Source organism: Trachypithecus francoisi, unplaced genomic scaffold (assembly GCF_009764315.1).
Source record: "Trachypithecus francoisi isolate TF-2019V2 unplaced genomic scaffold, Tfra_2.0 Lachesis_group2, whole genome shotgun sequence".
Classification (NCBI taxonomy): Eukaryota; Metazoa; Chordata; class Mammalia; order Primates; family Cercopithecidae; genus Trachypithecus; species Trachypithecus francoisi.
Window position 1 is genome coordinate 36430879 of NW_022681465.1, and position 19254 is coordinate 36450132.

Below are 19254 nucleotides of genomic sequence, written 5' to 3' on the forward strand. Positions count from 1 at the left end.
CCCATATGACAAGTAGAATCTGGCTAGCTGAACACAGTTGAACTGTAAGCCTGGCCTAATGTGTTACATTTTGAAGGATTATATTGCCTGGAGAAATCACAGATATCCCTCGAGCTATGAGAAACAAATTACTTTTTAACTGACTCTGACACTGAACAGGAAACACAAATACAGGTGAATCTTTCGAGTTTTTGTGAAACCACAATCTGTACTTAAGAATTCTGTTAGTCTCAGTTCACAAAGTCACCAGAAAGCAAAACAAAACAACAAAAAAAAGAAAGTGAATTTGAAGGGAGCCCAGAGCAAAAAGGAGCACTAAAAGACCCACTTGAACCTCATGACCTGACTGCCAGTTGATTTCAGTAGTATCTGCAACTAGAAATGTGCTGACTGGAGCCTTTGGCAGAAACGGGATATTGTATTCAGCAAAGATCTTTGGGGATCATGACTCAAAAGCTGCATGCTGCAGAGGCACTTTTTAGACCTTTTGAAAAACAATGGGCAGCTTATTACCAGGGGCATTGGTGAAAGTGACCCCTACAGTGAATGACAGCACATAATACTGTGTCATTATGTGCTGGGACCAGAAATACCTTTCAAGTCTTATGTAATGTCAGAGAAGAATAGAGAAGCAGCTTAGCAGAGCTCACTGATAAAACAAAAATATTATATTCAACAGCATGTGACAAGAGGAAATTCAGGAGATGTAAACTATGTATATACGCAGCTTACTTCTCTTCTTCCGAGACCAGTGACAGGGCTCTGTGGCTTTTCCTACCTCTTTACATCCCTACTACCTATTGCTATATGCTCTGATGCCAAAAAATAGTTTTCTTGGTTCAGTGATTGAAATTCTTAATTCAATAGTTACATTGCAATTAGAAATTGATCACAAGACATGTTACATATGGTAAAGTGTTGATGAAGAAGGAAAGAGAAAATAATAGGGAGAATTGAAATCTGTTTATTTCGGAATAAGCAGCAGAAAGAATCAGGCTTGGACCTGAGGAAATATTTGGATAGTTTTACTCTTGTGCCAAAGTTGATGTCATTTCAGTATGCTTCTAGATTATTAAACAATAAATACAATCCTCCTTTCCATATAGATACTTAACTTTGGAAGATTTTATGTGACTTTAGGGGAGGTAAAATCAAGGTAGAGCAAATAGGTGCTCACCAGAAGTACCTGTTGATGACTCACATGCGGAAAACATACTGGAACAGATGGCTTTATCAGAGCTGTAAAGCTAGCTCCCTGGGTTCGTGAAATAGGTTGTTATGGGAATGCCTGTCCATGCACAGTTGGACCAAAGAGAATGTATTTCCTTCATATCCAACTGAGCAAATAATGTGGGAAGAACCTCTACTCCATACAAATTGGAGAAACTTCAAATAATCTTTAAGCACTTTAAATTGGATCTAGGCAGAATTACTGAGCTGCCATTGGACTTGTATAAGTCGCATTGAGGGGGCTACAACTGGGTATTGACTGAAACACACACTCTTTTATTCTAGCCTTTGCTTATTCTGAAAAAGAAGCAACTGTAGAGAATACAATACAAGTTTAGAAAAAGCAAATAATTGATCATTTTGGTCCACATGGATCTATTTCCTCTGATAAAGATTCACACTACTGCTAATATTCAAAAATGGGTAGGAAAATAATGTTATATGTTCATATCGCGTGCCACTAATCCTTAGAGCAGTATTCTTATTGGAAATTAGAATCAGTGATTAAAATAGTTAAAACTCGGGATGAAAATGTTGCATTGATAAGGCTGCGGATCACCATAATTTCTCAAATATCATTGAGGGGTTGTAAAAATGCACAACCACTTAAAAAAATCTTCTAAATTTTAACTTAAATATAGACATGTTCTCTGACCCAACAATTTTATTCCAACAGAAGTACATGCATACTTACATAATCTGAAACATTTTAGGAAGAATAACTACATTATTCATAATAGGTCAAAACTGGAAACAATGAGATTTCCATTAAGAGTAAAATGGATAAATAGGCCGGGCGCGGTGGCTTACGCCTGTAATCCCAGCACTTTGGGAGGCCGAGGTGGGCGAATCCTGAGGTCAGGAGATCCAGATCATCCTGGCTAACACGGTGAAACCCCGTCTCTACAAAAATACAAAAAAAATTAGCCGGGCATCTGTAGTCTCAACTACTCGGGAGGCTGAGGCAGGAGAATGGCGTGAACCTGGGAGGCAGAGCTTGCAGTGAGTGGAGATCACACCACTGCACTCTAGCCTGGGCTACAAAATGAGGCTCCATCTCAAAAAAAAAAAAAAAAGAGTAAAATGGATAAATAAATTGGGTTGTCCTTACAAGAAAGAATTGAACAACAAACCGCAACTCTTCAGGACAAAATGGATAAATCTCATGAGCATAAAATTGAGTGAAAGAAGCCTGAAACAAAATAGCGTATGTTGTATATATTTTTCTATTTAAATAAAATTTAGAAAACAACAAAGTAAATATATACTGTTTTAATTAAGGATAACGTTTAATTTGGGGTGGACTCAGATGTAATTGGGAGAAGGCAGGCATGGACACTTAAATCTTAATATCCTATTTCTCACTCAATTGAGTGGCAGATCCAAGATTTAGACTTAGGTCAACTAATTATAAAATCTACCTGTTATCCACTACACAACAGTGTTTCCACAAATTTAAAAAAAAAAAAAATTCTACCATTAAATTAGTCAATTTTATGTTTCAAGATTGCCAAATATCCACAATACAAGTCATCTAATCTTAGATTTTGCAATACTTTAGAGTATCTTTGTATTTCTATTGGTGGTTGGCCATGTGTGTCTCTCTGAAGCCTCTCTGAACATGACTAAATGGATCTTCCTCACATTACTTCAATCTTAGAAGTAAGTGCCAGGCTGAACTTTAACAGCACTACATTTTTGAAAATGTTGCAAAAATTCTGTCCTAATTGTGTTTTCTTTTCAGCCTTCATCCTACAGTGAATAATAAGCCAGTGTTTTCTGCTATATACTTTACCTGTTACTGGTCATTTTTTTCTCTTTCTAAATTTTATTAGTAAAGCAAAAATATATTCCTATAATCTATCTTTGTTTAACAAACAACTTCAAAGTTTAATAGCAAGAAACAAAAATATAAGATCATCTCTGATGATTTTGTGGTTTGACAAAATTGTTGGTTCAGTTGGGTTGTTTTTTCTGGGGTTCTTTCGTGTGTTTGTAGACCAAGTTTTATGAGGTTGAAGTAAACAGAATGTTTGATTAGGATAGATTCTCAAAATGGTTTATTATTTTATACACCTGGTGACTGGGCTGGGATATCGGAAACAACTGGAAGTTAGCCATTCATCTCTTTGTGAAGCTTCCCCACATGGCTAACTTGAGCTTCCTCACTCATGACGGTCTTAGTGAGAGGATTTCTTACATCTTGGCCAGCTTCCCTGAGAGCAAGTATTCTAAGAGATCACAGAAGAATCTTCAAGCCTCATTCTAACTTAAGTTTAGTCATAAATTGTTACTTCCATTGTATTTTATCTTGGACAGCTCAGATTTAAAGGCATATTGACCCCTGCACAAGTATGTGAATAGACACACTACTTAAATATATTATTTGGGGGTTAATCTTTGGAGACTAGCGCTCACAGTAGATCTTCTTGTCCTCTGTGATCTACTTCATTCCTACATGCAAAATATACTCATCCTATTTTGAAGACTCCCCAAAACCTCATCCTATTATTTCATCAAGCTTAGCATTTAAAACCAAGATGTTACTACCTAAATAAGACACAGGTATGAAAGAGATTTCTCAGGTAAAGTTCCTTGAGTACAAATTATCTCAATCTAAGCCTGTGAAGTCAAGAAACATGTTGTCTAAAGCCCACAGACCCAATATACAATGGTGATACATAGGTAGAATAGTCACAACAAACACTCTTCTTCAAAAGTGAATGGGGGTAGGAGGCGTGTAGCATAGGCTCACAGGAAATCTAAAATCCCATAAGATACATGCCAGTAGTTCATTGATTAGGACCTAGCTCTGCATCTTGAAAATGATTTACTAGGTTTCTCAGCTCTGAGCTCCTGGCATTTCTTTCAAACTTCTTTTTTTATTTTTTATTTTTCATTGTACTTTAAGTTCTAGGGTATGTGTGCACAATGTGCAGATTTGTTACATATGTATACATGTGCCATGTTGGTGTGCTGTACCCATTAACTCATCATTTACATTAGGTATATCTCCTAATGCTATCCCTCCCGGCTTCCCCCACCCCACGACAGGCCCTGGTGTGTGATGTTCCCCTTCCTGTGTCCAAATGTTCTCATTGTTCAATTCCCACCTATGAGTGAGAACATGCAAGAACAGAAAATCTTTCAAACTTCGGATTCATCCTTCATTTTGTTTAAGAGGTTGTAGCCTTTTTCTTCTCATAGAATGTTGGTATTTCAAAGGCACCTTTCCATTTTGTTTTGCCTGTGACCTTTTTGTCTGAGCCACTGGTGCTTCCACCAATATGATTCTCCTAAAAATTTCATGTGTCTCCTCTGAAATATATTCAGATTTCCTTCCTTAGATAAGTCATACGCACAGATGTCTTCAATACAGGGCTGTCTCTATTTGAATGCTGTTAAGAGGTTACTTTCTAACAACATCTTTCAGATTCTTGGAAGCTCTATTATTTAATAGAGTTTCCAGCATACTTTTAAGATTGCTGGAAGAAAGAAGACATCACTGAAAATTGTGGAAAAATAATCACCAAAAATTATTTCCTACATAAAAACAATGAGAAAACTGGTAACAATATGATAAATAACTTTTGAAAACTGCAGAAATTAAGTCTTACAACAACCAAGAGTAACATTTATCCAAGAAAGCTGGCTGAATACCAATAAGAACAGCAAGATTCGTGATGTTTTAACTTGCCCTGGTTGTGTCCCCATTTCTTCAGCTCTGAGCATAACAGTCAGTATTCCTGTTAAAATTCAGCAGTCTAGCAGTCACTAAAAATATGGTTGGAGTTCTTTTAAAAAACCATGTATGGTGATTTTCTGGAAAACTACACTTGCAAGGCTGTATGTATTAATCTGATTTGGACCTCTCACATTACAAAAAAAAGAAAAAACCTCACTCCCAATGAGCATTTGTTGAAAACACATACAGGAAATTGTATAACTTCATGACTGCCTGAAGCAGTGGATAGAAACTGAGCAAACCATCAACTAACCAAAAAGTTTAAACAGAAAATTATGAAAATGAGATGTCTTTAGGGACATTGCAAAGCTCCAACATATTTACACATGCCCAGGAGAGTGCAGGTGATCAGCAAAAATCTGAAAAGATCCTGAGCTCTCACCTCTGAATGATATTGTGGCTCCGGACAAGCAGAAAGTAAAGACTAAGTCAAAGTTGGAAACTGCCAGACTGAGTGCTGAAGGCGTGTTCCGGCAAGCACTCAGAACCACCTCAGCAAAGGCTGGAATAATGTGGTTCTGAGAATTTAAGGAAATCTTTGGCCAATCATTAGTTGACTATCAGAGACTTCAGAGGCCACATCAATAAAGCATATAGATGGCACCAATTGAGAAAAGCCACTAAATAAACAAACATTAAGCAGCAACAAAATCTGTGGAGAAAGAGAATCTGATTTCCCACTTCCTTATGGAGAATAAACATTTTTATACTTGCTGGATTCACATTGCTAGATTTTTTTTTCTTTTTAAGACCAGGTCTAACTATGTTACTCAGGCTAGTCTTGAATTCCTGGCCTCATGTGAGCCTCTTGCCTCAGCCTCCCAAGTAGCTAAGATTATAAGTGTGAACCACCATGCTGGACCACAGTGGTAGCATTTTGTTCATTACATTTGCATCCATAAGGAATATTTGTCTGTAATACCTTTTTCTTGTGATATTTTTTCCAGTATTGCTATAAGAGTAATACTGGCTTCATAGAATGAGTTGAAAAATGTTTATATATCTTATACTTTTGGAAAGAATTTTTGATAAATTCTACTTCTGGGTATATATCCAGGATATAACATATACATATGCAAACATTTGTACAGTAATTTTCATATTCATAACAGCCTGAAGGTAGAAAGAACCCAAAAGCCCATAAAGTGATGAATGGGATGTAACACATTTTGTCTTATATCCATACAATGTAATGTTACTCATCCATAAAAGCAAATGAAGCGCTGATACTATAAAAGCTAAAATGTGAATGAACTTTAGAAACATTAGGTAAGGGAAAGGCCACTCTTGCATGCTTTCATTTATATTAAATTGTCCGGATTAGGAAAAAAAAGCCTCTATATATGTACATATATATTTAAAAGAGAACAGCTGTAAGTTATTTTTATAAAGGATACGTGGTATGCTAAAGATTCAAGGTTGAAAAACTTTTGTATTTTTTCTAAATTAGGAGACTATTTGAAGGTCTACATGTTTAGAGCATTGTTTTAAACTTTATATAACTCTTGTTTGAAAGTTATATATATCTAGGTTATTTTTTCATGCAACACAGTTAATACAGAAGTGAATATATATACGTTACATATAAACATGCACACATATATGTACATACACATATGCACATAAACATTGCATGTGTATAGATACATTATTTACTGTATATAACAGTAGATATAATACATATTTATATATTTAATACATAATTATATATATACCTACAAATGGTATATATTTCCATTATATACTGTTCATCTTCTGTTTTTGTCTTCTGTGTGGATTCATATTTAAGAGTGTTCTACAAGCCTGAATAGTAACTCGCAGAATTTCTGCTCTAACATATTTTTATCTTGTTAGAAGAAATTTAAATTTCAGACCATTTTTGTTTTCTTTCCTCATCAGTAAATTAAATGAGGTAGGAGAACATATGTAAGAGCTTAAAACTACCTCAGGGCTTGAGATACTTCCAGAAAGTAAGATGGGATAGATTTGAAAAATATTTGTAAATAAGAATGAATAGTTTACCCAGACTTGATGCACATTTTCTGTCTAGAAAACAAATTTTTTCTAAAATGTATAATATTATCCTCATGAGCTAATGAATACTTTTAATGAAATTTCACAGTGTTCCTGTAAAAATCAACACCAGAAAGTGAGACAATCTAGATGGCCAGGAACATAAGGCTAGTATCTGAGAAAATAGTACTGTCTCTGAGGACTAGTGGATGTCTTAAAATATACTGTTATTTTATTTACCTCTATAGGGGATGTCTCTCACAAAACAAGACATAAGAGAATTTTAGTTTGGTTTTTTTCCCCCTAGAGTAAGCAAAAATAAAAATAAAGATTCCCAGGTTATGAACAACGTACAATAGTTAAACTATCCTGAAGTACCAAGAAGCTGCTTTTGAGTCATAATGATTACTATCATATCTGTAGTAAAAGGAGTACAATAATGTTTACTTTTAAGATAGTATTGAAAACTAATATAAAATGCATGCAAAGTACATAGGACAGCTTTCAACATATAGTAGACAATAAAAAGTAGCAAGTACAAAATAATAGGAATAATTACTAAATGATGGCTGCATTAATAATAAATGCTATTATAGATTTATTTGCTATGAAAGTATAAATTAAGGTCAGCTAACTCAGGCTTAAATATAGTCTCTTGAGACTCTGTGAAAGTCAGACCACCCATTTCAATTGAGTCTTGAAAGAATAGGATTTAGGTAAATGAAGGAGCAATTCAGGCATAAAGAATTACATGGGCAAAAGCAAAATCCTATACTAGGATGCTGTGTTCAATAATCACTAAGTAGTTCAAAATTTACCAACCCAATATTTGCACATAAAGATATTAAAATGTAGTAAGTTATCGTGCTTTGTTGTAATTTATTTGATACACTCTGGTTTCCTTTAATAGATTGCTATTTCATTGAGAGCAGTGGCTTTGTCTTAAGCATGTCAGTATCCTCAACTGCCTAATTAAGTGCAATGACCATTTGATAATGAATTTTAAAAGTGAATAAGATATAGCCATCCTTCTGCAGGATTTGTGGGCTGTGGAATAGGAAAACAAGTGGTATCAGAGAAGAGAACTAATAATTTCAATGTAGGGAGATAAAAGAGATATGCCAAATTACTATGGGAGAAAAGGGGAAGGTGTGATTATCTGTATGGAAATAAATTCAGAGTTATAAGGTAGCCAGAGTAAAACTTGGAACATACAGTGATGGTTTCTGTGAGGCATGTTTTTTGGTAATGCTATCTCAAGTTGCCGGTGAGTGAGGAATTCAGTGTGAAGGACATGCCCGTTTTAGGACAGAAAGTTGTAAAAGAAAACACAGATGCCAAGAGGATTTTGCAGGAGCAAAATCCATCTTGCCCAACAGGCCTCAGGAACCCAGCGGATGCCAGATTCTCGCTTTCTCACAATAAGAAAATGTATAGGTTGATAGTATTTACAGTAAATACATCACAATATAATTAAACACATCAGTGTCCTTTTAGCTGTTTCAAAAATGTTAACTTATTTCTAATAGATTGTAATTTTCTGAGGACAATAAATTATAAATTGTATCCTATACTTTTTTCATGATATGATATTCATATCTTATGAACTATGATGTTCTGTCTAGATCACCTCTCTAGGGTCAAGCACTCATCTCCCAGCTACTGGAAATATTGGTAGATAATGGGCTCATACTCTGTGCCCTTCACTGGGAATTGCCATAGGCCATAGGAACCTTCCTTGCCTAAATTGTCTGCAGTCAATGACTGGAAGATGTAAAGATACAAGTTACAGTTTCTTTATCTCCATTAATAGTAATTCTGAAAGACTATTTAGCTCCAGAGATTTCTGTAGAATTGGTGGAAGATTCATTTCCAGCCATGTCGTAAAATACGTTCTTTCTTTGACCAGTCTTGACTTCCTCAGTTCCCTACAGTGTATCACTCAAAAAACAATCCTCGATAAATCTTCTGTTACAATTTCTAGCTCAGATTTTGCTTCCAGAGAATACACCTTAAGATAGCTTCTACGAAGTTCGGTTCTAAAAAACATACCGTATATGGAATTTTGGAAATGAATCAGTTGTCAGTTAGCTTGCATTGAGAAGCCATAATTGGTAGTTAACTGGAGTATGGCTAGTCTCTGGCATGGTGTAGCAATGCAATTGTTAAAATCCCAGTAATGGTTAACTGGAACGTGGTATCAGTAGAAAGGGACATGCTAACTGGTATGATATCCTTGCCACTAGAGAAATATGACAGGATTGGTAATTATAAACACTATGGGATTGGGCAGGTGCCACTGACTTCCATTGATTGTTGAAGAGAGGTAATGACAGGGTCAGGGTGATTAATCATCAAGTCAAAGCAAAGTGTGAAAACCAGAGTGGCTTCTAGGCATCGTTTATGGAAACGTAGATACGTTGTATCTGAAAATCAGACAGCAGTGGACAAGACTTAGGATAAAACTATAGCAGAAGATTTCAGAAAACGCTGAATTATCAATCTTAAGAGATCTCCTCAATTAAAATCAAGGCCATAGTAGGAAGAAAGTGGGAACTTCATGTTGAAATAAGGTAATCTGTACTTAGTCTAGGATTGGATAATTACCTTTAGAGTATTATGCTTATTACCTGGGTGATGAAATAATCTGTACACCAAATCCCCATGACATACAATTCACCTATATAACAAACTTGCACATGTGCCCCGAACCTAAAATAAAGGTTTTTTTTTTAAAAAACCACACATGCATGCATATGTTCATTGCAGCACTGTTCCCAATAGGAAAGACATGGAATCAACCTAAATACTCATCAACAGTCAACTAGATAAAGAAAATGTGGTACAGCTACACCATGGAATACTCCACAGCCATAAAAAATGAGATTGTATCCCTTGCAGCAATAGCAGCAACATGGATGCATCTGGAGGCCATTATCCTCAGCAAACTAACACAAGAACACAAAACTAAATACCACATGTTCACAGTGATAAATGCGAGCTAAGCATTGAGTACCTATGGATACACAAAACTAAATACCACGTGTTCTCAGTGATAAATGCGAGCTAAGCATTGAGTACCTATGGATACACAAAACTAAATACCACGTGTTCTCAGTGATAAATGCGAGCTAAGCATTGAGTACCTATGGATACACAAAACTAAATACCACGTGTTCTCAGTGATAAATGCGAGCTAAGCATTGAGTACCTATGGATACACAAAACTAAATACCACGTGTTCTCAGTGATAAATGCGAGCTAAGCATTGAGTACCTATGGATACACAAAACTAAATACCACGTGTTCTCAGTGATAAATGCGAGCTAAGCATTGAGTACCTATGGATACACAAAACTAAATACCACGTGTTCTCAGTGATAAATGCGAGCTAAGCATTGAGTACCTATGGATACAAAGAAGAGAACAACAAACGTCAGGGCCTACTTGAGGGTGGAGGGCAGGAGGAGGGTGAGGAGCAAAAACTACCTATTGAGTGCTATCCTTATTACCAGGTTGATGAAATAATCTGGTCACCAAACCCCCACAACATGCAGTTTTTCTGTATAACCTATATATATAACCTGAAACCTAAAATAAAAGTAAAAAAAAAAAATGGGGGGATCTGGTTAAGTACCATCCTGAAATTTGAAATTCTCGATTCCCCTGTACCCACTGCGCCTACAGAAGTGACCTGACCCTTTTCGTTAAAAGATGATACTGCTCCTGCCTGACGACAATAGAGAGGTTTCATTTCCTCCTAACATTCCAACAGAAAATGAGGGTTAAATCCCAGTACAGTTCAGCTTCACAGTGAGACAAAGAATGCATATACCATAATAGCTGTAAGACCTAGAAAACATATATTGGCAAGAACTACGAGAATATGCATGAGGTTGGAACCTGAGGATTTGTAACATAAATTTGATAAATTAATTTTTAATGTATAGTAGTAGTAGTGGTATCCTACCATAAAGCTTTAAAAGCCTGTTAAGAACCACATAATACAGAGCATAAACACTGCTAGGTTGGCTGTTGGAACTTGAAAACCAACAAACAAAAACAAACAAAACATGGCTCCAAATAAGTGAAATAGAAGTGTTAGAACTATCATGGCCAACAATAAAGGAAGCATTAACAGGTCCAGAGAAGTGGCCATGTTAGAATGTATACATAAGGCTGGAAAACCCACTAACACGCTGTGCTTCAGAAGAGGGCCCAGAGGACAAGCTTCACCAACTTAATAAATTCCCTGGTGAGAAGATGTATTGTAAATATGTATGCATTTTTAATTTTTCCAGGCATTGATGTTTTAACATCTTTAAGAATCTTTCTAGCTGTTGAGAGACTTGGTAGCCAATCCTTAAAAATTAACAAAAGGCACAACCAAGACCATGTCATCAATACGCAAACTCAGCAACCCAGAGTCATGTCTTCTCTGTGTGGCCTGTACACCCTAGAGGGTACTATTTCTCAGTCTTAATCACCCCAGAACCAGGCAACTGGAAACACCTCCACAGCCTAAAGCTGGTTAAAATTATTCAGGATAGCCAACCCTGAACTGTTCACCCTACCCTGACTTGTGTTTTCCTTAGAAACTCCAATAAAGTCAATGGTCTAATCCTCCCCCTTGCTTCTATCTTCTGTCCCCTGACCACGCTGGTGTCTTTCCCCATATGGCACCACAAGGCATGCTATGTCTTCTGTCTCTAGGATCTGGGAGTATAATAAACTTTGTTTTTTTCCTGAGTCTCTCCTCCATCTCCTGTTTTGACCACACCTATCTGACTAATCCACAAAAAGAATTACAAATACAACAGTGCCAACATCATAGCAAACGACAAGGGTAACTGTCTTTGGTAGGTCAGGTTCAGTGGCGGCGGAGATGCTGTTTCAGGAATGAGTTCCCTGGGAACAATGAAGCTGATAAGGATCTCATAATAATAGAGACCACTGGTTGCACTTAAACATCAAGATACATGCAATCATCAGCATGCACAGCAAGACTAGAATGGCAGTAGAGGGATATAACCTGAAGAGCTAGGGAACAAGATGTTCCTAACACCTGGCCCCATCTCTAAACTCAGTTTTAATGAAGAAATTACTGATGACTCACTTTTATGCAACTTGGATGTGAAGAAACACAGCCTTACTCTAGTGGGCAGGGACATCACAAGTAAGAACTCAGTATTTCTACTGACAAAAAATTCACCCAGAGTTTCCATACTTCCCTGGTTCTGAAAACCCTAGGGGCATAGCAATATACTGATAGGCAGTTATGAGTCCAAGAGGGCTTAATCCAGGGCATCCACTTATTCCTGTGTGGTGTGGTGAGGAGATGGCCACTGTGAGGAACTCCTTCCTATAGGGAATACTCAGTTTCTGGAAGTGAAGGATATAGAAAGAACCATATGAGATTCTCAAGGATATGAGAGAACCATAATAAGCTTTAGTATTTTACTATTCCATCCAACAGAAGAGGGTCTTATTTTCAACATTATGTATGTTCAAAGTATTCAATTTGTTCTGTCTCATCTATGTTAAAAAATCAGAGCATTTGAATCAAAACTGAATTGTACAAGTATGATGCCATAAACGTATTGATATGACTGGTGTTTCCTATAGTCTGCAAAAAAAGGTAGAGTCTAAGTAAAAATTTCTTGAAAAAATAGCTAAGAACATCAAAATTAAAAGCTAGTAAAGATTTTGTTTTATACTTATGTTTAGCTTTAACTCGGCTTTTATATTTTTAAACTGCATATTTATTTTCATATAAATCACTGTATGTCAGCAAAGTGATAAGAGACCTTAGGAATACTGCAATAAATCATTTCTCATTAAGTTTCTAGACATACTGCAATTCAATAGTTTTTTAAAAAACATCCTTATTGAGTTTAGTGTCCATGCTTTATTTTTTAAAAATGATTAATATTGGATGTCATTAGGAACCCAAAATAGTATGTAGTATATTTTAATATGTTAGTATTAATATACTATTAATATACTATTAATCTTTCTCAAATTGAGAAATGCGTTTGATTTAATTTTATTTTATTATACTTTAAATTTTCTTATAAATTTTTATCACATTTTAACGGAGTTTTTGCAATTTCTTCTTGAAATTTTTTTTACACTGTATATTTAGAAAATCTTTATTCTAATAGTCTAGAATTGTGCCTTTTCTTAGACAATAATGTCTACATAATAGAATAAAATTTTTATTTTATCTTGGTTTCTAAAAAGCTTAAAGTCAATCTTGTTACTCAATTGCTGCTTTTAGCCTCTGTCTATATTTTTTGGCACAACTATATCTTTGATGTAATATGAATCTTCCTCTTTTAGCTTCATTTTAATGATTTATTGTATAAAGTACCTCAGCTCCTATATTGATTTCAATGTATTATAAATAACAAAGGAAAATAAATCAACTACTTTTCTTTTTCTTTTCACTGAGAAATTATCTCTATTACAAATAATAACATTATGAATTTAGATAAATAAAATGCATCATGGAGCAAGGATGATTTTCAGAAGCTCAGAGTTCTAAATTTATTAATTTTTCTTTTTTTCTTTCTTCCTTTTTTTTTTCTTTTTTTTTCTTTTTTTGAGATGGAGTGTTGCTCTTGTTGCCCAGGCTGGAGTGCAATCTTGGCTCACTGCAACCTCCATCTCCCAGGTTCAAGCAATTCTCCTTACTCAACCTCCTGAGTAGCTGGGGTTACAGGCACCCACCACCACACCCGGCTAATTTTTGCATCTTTAGTAGACGTGGGGTTTCTTCATGTTGGCCAGGCTGGTCTCAAACTCCTGACCTCAGGTGATCACCCACCTCAGCCTCCCAAAGTACTGGGATTACAGGCATGAGCCACCACACCTGGCCCTAAATTTGTTAATTTTAAGCTAACCCTGAATTATTTACTGGCAAACAGGGAATATCAATTAGTGAATTCATGAATGAAGTTGACAGTAAGGTGACACATGCTTTCTGTTCACTGAAGGTCTATAATGAATTCTAAAATATGATTACTTAATAGTATACTTTGCTTCTGTGCAAAATTTGTAACTATCATATTTTAACTACATTGCCCTGGTATTCCTCAATATATGTTTCAATTATTTAACCTCACCTCTGTGGGCCAGAGTCATCTTCTGGAATCAGCTGTCACAACCTGCAACTTTTTATCCGTTATTAACGAAATGTTTATAGCCCACTGTGATGTTGAAACCTAATCCCCAATATGATGGCTTTTGGAAGTGGGGCCTTGGGGAACTGACTAAGTAATTAAAGCACAAGATGACAGTCTATGAACCTAGAAGTAAGCCCTCACCAGACACTGAATCTGCCTGCACTTTGTTATAGAACTTGAACTTGTGAACTATGAGAAATGTCTGTTATTTATAAGCCACCCAGTCTATGGTAATTTGTTATGAACCAAAGCTGAAAATTGGTATCAAGAAGTAAAAGTGCTGTTTTCACAAATATCTAAAAACATGGAAGTGGCTATGGAGCTGAATACTGAGTAGAGGCTAGAAGAGTTTTGAGGCATATGCTAGAAAAGGCCTACATTGTTATGCATGGGATCAGTAGGGTAATTTTGGTGAGGGTTCAGAAAGAAAATGCAGGGGCTCTGGAGAAAGCTTCAACCTTCTTAGAGAATGCTTAATGAATCATGAACAGACTGTTGAGAGTAATATGGATGGTAAAGGCCATTATGATGAGATCTCAGGCAAAAATGATAAACATTTTATTGGAAATAGAAGAAAATGCTATTTTTGTTATATAGCGGCAAAGAACTTGGCTGAATTACAATATGTGTGTGTTCTAGTGTTTTATGGAAGGTAGAATAAAACTGGATATTTAGCTTATGTTATTTCTAAGGACAGTTTTGAAGGTGCAGCTTGGCTCTTCTTAATGTTTGGTAGTAAAATGTGAGAAGAAAGAAATGACTTAAAGATAAAATTGTTATGCTAAAAGGAAATCAAACCTGAAGATTTGGGTAATTCTCAGTCTATCCACATTTCAAAAATGAGAAAGAGGCCGGGCGCGGTGGCTCAAGCCTGTAATCCCAGCACTTTGGGAGGCCGAGACGGGCGGATCACGAGGTCAGGAGATCGAGACCATCCTGGCTAACATGGTGAAACCCCGTCTCTACTAACATACACAAAAAACTAGCCGGGCGAGGTGGCGGGCGCCTGTAGTCCCAGCTACTCGGGAGGCTGAGGCAGGAGAATGGCGTGAACCCGGGAGGCGGAGCTTGCAGTGAGCTGAGATCCGGCCACTGCACTCCAGCCTGGGCAACAGAGCAAGACTCCGTCTCAAAAAAAAAAAAAAAAAAAAAAAATGAGAAAGAACATTACAAAGAGAACAGTAAGGGGGTGGCCAAGGCTGATTTGATAACATAATTAGTATGGTGTGAACCACAAGCCTAATCATCCATCTCAACAGAAGCCAGTTATTATTTTTCAAGACAAAAGTAGAATGACTCCAAAGGTGATTCAGAGATTATCAGGCCTGTTCCTTTATTTCCAAAAGTGAGAACCATTACATCAATTTCAACAGGCCAGATGGCCTCTTCCCAGAAAAGTGGGGGCTGGGTCTTCCAGAGCTTTAGAGGACAAATCCCTGACTAACAAAGCTGTGGGGCCCAGGCAGGAAGCCATTGTGGGGGTCAGCCTCTGTAGCTCATGCCTGTAATCCCAACACTTTGGGAGACTGAGGCAGGAGGATCACTTGAGGCCAGGAGTTTGAGACCAGACTGGCCAACATGACAAAACCCCATCTCTACTAAAAATACAAAAATTAGCCATACACGGTGGCGCACACCTGTAGTCCCAGCTACTTGGGATGCTGAGGCCAGAGAATCACTTGACCCTGGGAGGTGGAAGTTGCAGTGAGCCAAGCTACTCTCCAGTATAGGTGACAGAGCAAGACCCTGTCTCAGAAAAAAGAAGGAAAACCACTCTGGACCTTCCTCATGAGCCAAGGGTGGCAGGGGTTGTGACATTACCACCCTGATAGGCCTGGCGGGCAGACCATCAAGCCAAAGAGGATTATTCTTGAGCTGTAAGAACTCATGGAGTTTGTCCTACCGTTTGGACTTACTTAGGATCTGTTACCTCTATGTGTTTTTCTATTTCTTCCTGTTGGAATGAGAATGTCTCTCCTATCCCTTCTACCCCTCTACCTTCACCAATATTTTATTTAGATGATATTTGAATGAGTTGTTGAACTTTAGACTTCAGATTTGATGCTGCCACGAATTAAGACTTTTGGGGCTGTTTAGATGGCATGAATATAGTTTGCATGTGAGAAGGACCTGGATTTAGGGAGGCCATGGGTGGAAGAGTATAGAATAAATGTTTGTGTCCCCCAAATTTATATGTTGAAACATACTACTCAATGTGATGGTATTTGGAGGTGGGACCTTTGGGAGGTGATTAGATCATATGAATGGGGCAATCATGAGTGGGATTAGTTCCTTTTGTGTATGTGTGTGTGTGTGTGTGTGTGTGTGTATCAGTTCATTTATTATTATTATTATTTAATCTGGGTTTATTTATTTATTCATTTATTTTTATTATTATTATACTTTAAGTTCTGGGGTACATGTGCATAACGTGTAGTTCTTTAAAAGAAGAAACCCCAGAGAGCTTCTTTGCCACTTTCAGCACATGAGGACACAGCCAAAAGATGACAGTTTATAAATCATAACCAGGCTCTCATGAGATATCTGTTCATGATTTGCCTAGGACTTACTAGCCTCCAGATCTGAGAAATAAATTTCTATTATTTATAAACCACCTACTGTATTGTAATTTGTTAGAGCAACTCAAAAAGACCAAGACATACTCTTCCCTTAAGTACTCCCACCCTTCTATACAATTTTGTAGAATTTTATAGAATTCTACCCTCTACCCTCCCCACTTACTTAGGATCAAAGAGATTTATTATAGAAAATTATATGCTTACACAATTGCTATAAATAGTGAAAAGGTGTACTCTATGTTAGGTCTCCAGGCAAAGCTTCCAGAATGAACTACAGATAAGATTGTTTGCAGAAACTATTGCTCCTATCACAAATGGAATATTGGAAAACAAGACTTCAGTCTATAAGGACACCTATAGCTGTAGTCTAGGAATCAGTAATTAGCCATAACTATTTTTCAATATTCCCAAATTAAGACAGGGCACAGAGCACTGCTGTAGAAAAAGTGAGCTATTCTGGTCGGGCGCAGTGGCTCAGGCCTGTAATCCCAGCACTTTGGGAGGCCAAGGCAGGCAGATCACTTGAGGTCAGGAGTTCAAGACCAGCCTGGCCAACATGGTGAAACCCCATCTCTACTAAAAATACAAAAAAACTAGCCATGCATGGTGGCACATACCTGTAATCCCAGGTACTCAGGAGGCCGAGGCAGGAGAACTGCTTGAACCCAGGAAGTGGATGTTGCAATGAGCTGAGATCACACCGCTGTACTCCAGCCTGGGTAACAGAGCGAAACTCTGCCTCAAAAAAAAAAAAAAAAACCAAGAAAAAGAAAAGAAAAAAAAAAAGTGAGCTACTACTCCACATCGGAATAAAAAGTTAAAGCTGTAGAAAAATATCCTCTGCTTTTTCAGTCATTCAAATCTTGTATGAGCACAGCTAATTAATGCACAGGACTTTACAAGGGGAGCTAGCAAAAAAAGTTACTCGTTTTTTATTTTATTTTTACACTCTCAAACTCCACAGAACAGGAAGACATGCAAGAAGGAGGGTGGAGAGGGTGCTATTTTCTGTTCACCAGCTCCACTCTACCTACCACAGACCTGCCTATGCTGAGTGTTATTGAGACAATTGGTTAATGGGTGTGGTAATTACAGTGTTTCATTTTCTCTGCAAATGCCCATTTTTGAAAATTTTAGTGTTTTTGAAAGATTCGTATTTACATCTATTCTTTAAAACTGGAGATAAACTGGCTTAAATCACACATACCTATAATGAAAGTAACAGAAAGGTGCTGAGAAAAGAACAAGGGTATAAAATGGAAAGTGTGCCTGTTAGGAAGAGAAAAGATAAAATTAAGTCATAGTGGTAGCTGGGAAAAGATGGCATTTTCAATAAATGGTGCTGAGTCAGTTAGATGTCCATATAAGAAACAAAATTGTATTTTGACTCCAGTTTACACCAGATATAAAAATCAGTCACAGACAGATCGAAGATCTAAATGTGTGACAAGCAAAACAATAACTTCTAGATGAAAATATAGGAGAATATCCTTGTGACTTTAAGCGGGATAACGTTTTCTTAAATAAGACACAAATAAAATGCTAATCATAAAAATAAAAAATACATTGTAATATATTGAAATTATAGATTTTTGCTTATCAAAAGTTAGAGTGAAAAAGCAACCAATGGAGTAAAAGAGATATTTGCAATATATACATCTGATAAAGGATTCATGTCTAGAATAGATTTTTTTAAATGACAGACTGGCAAAAGAAAGGAGCAAACACTTAAGAAAACATTATGCAAGTGGAGAATAAATAAGGAAAATGTGAGCAACACAGATGAAATATAAATTTATATGTGGGTTTATATATATATCCAATAAACAATTATTTTTAAAGTCAAGTGTTTTAGTGCATCCTCATGTATTCATGCATGCTGGAATTCAGTTATCACAGATAGAATTAAACTCTGTAACCATCCTACAAAGGGAGAGTTTCAACATAATTTCTTATTTATGTTGATTTGAGCAAATAAATAACATTTTCTGAACATTGTTGTTTAGCTATGAAGATATTCTGAATCCCAAGGTCTTCAGCTAGGTCCTCTAAGACCAGAGTCAAAAATTCTAACTCATAAAATCAGAATTGAATTCATGAGGATTACGCATGGAGGACAAATGCTTCTTGTTGTGTAGTTTTAACAAAGCAAAAAAAAAAAAATTCCAAACATCTTATTAAAATTGTGGAGGACAAATATATTGAGATAATATAAATGAAAGAAATGAAATTGGATTAGTTTCTTGGTTTATTTTAATAAACATAAGATATTTACACAGGTTTTGTAATTAACTCATGACCTTAATTATTTGAACTTATATTTCTCATGAGATTTTATCTTCTTCCTGTGTACAGTTTGTTACTTCCTAAGTACGGTTGTTACTTCCTGTGTACAGGAACTTAATCCTAAAAGTTTAGGAAGAGAAAATCTATCTTCTCTTATACCCATGTCAGATCATTCAGTAAAAAGTGGTCAATGAGGTTATACTAAAATTATAAA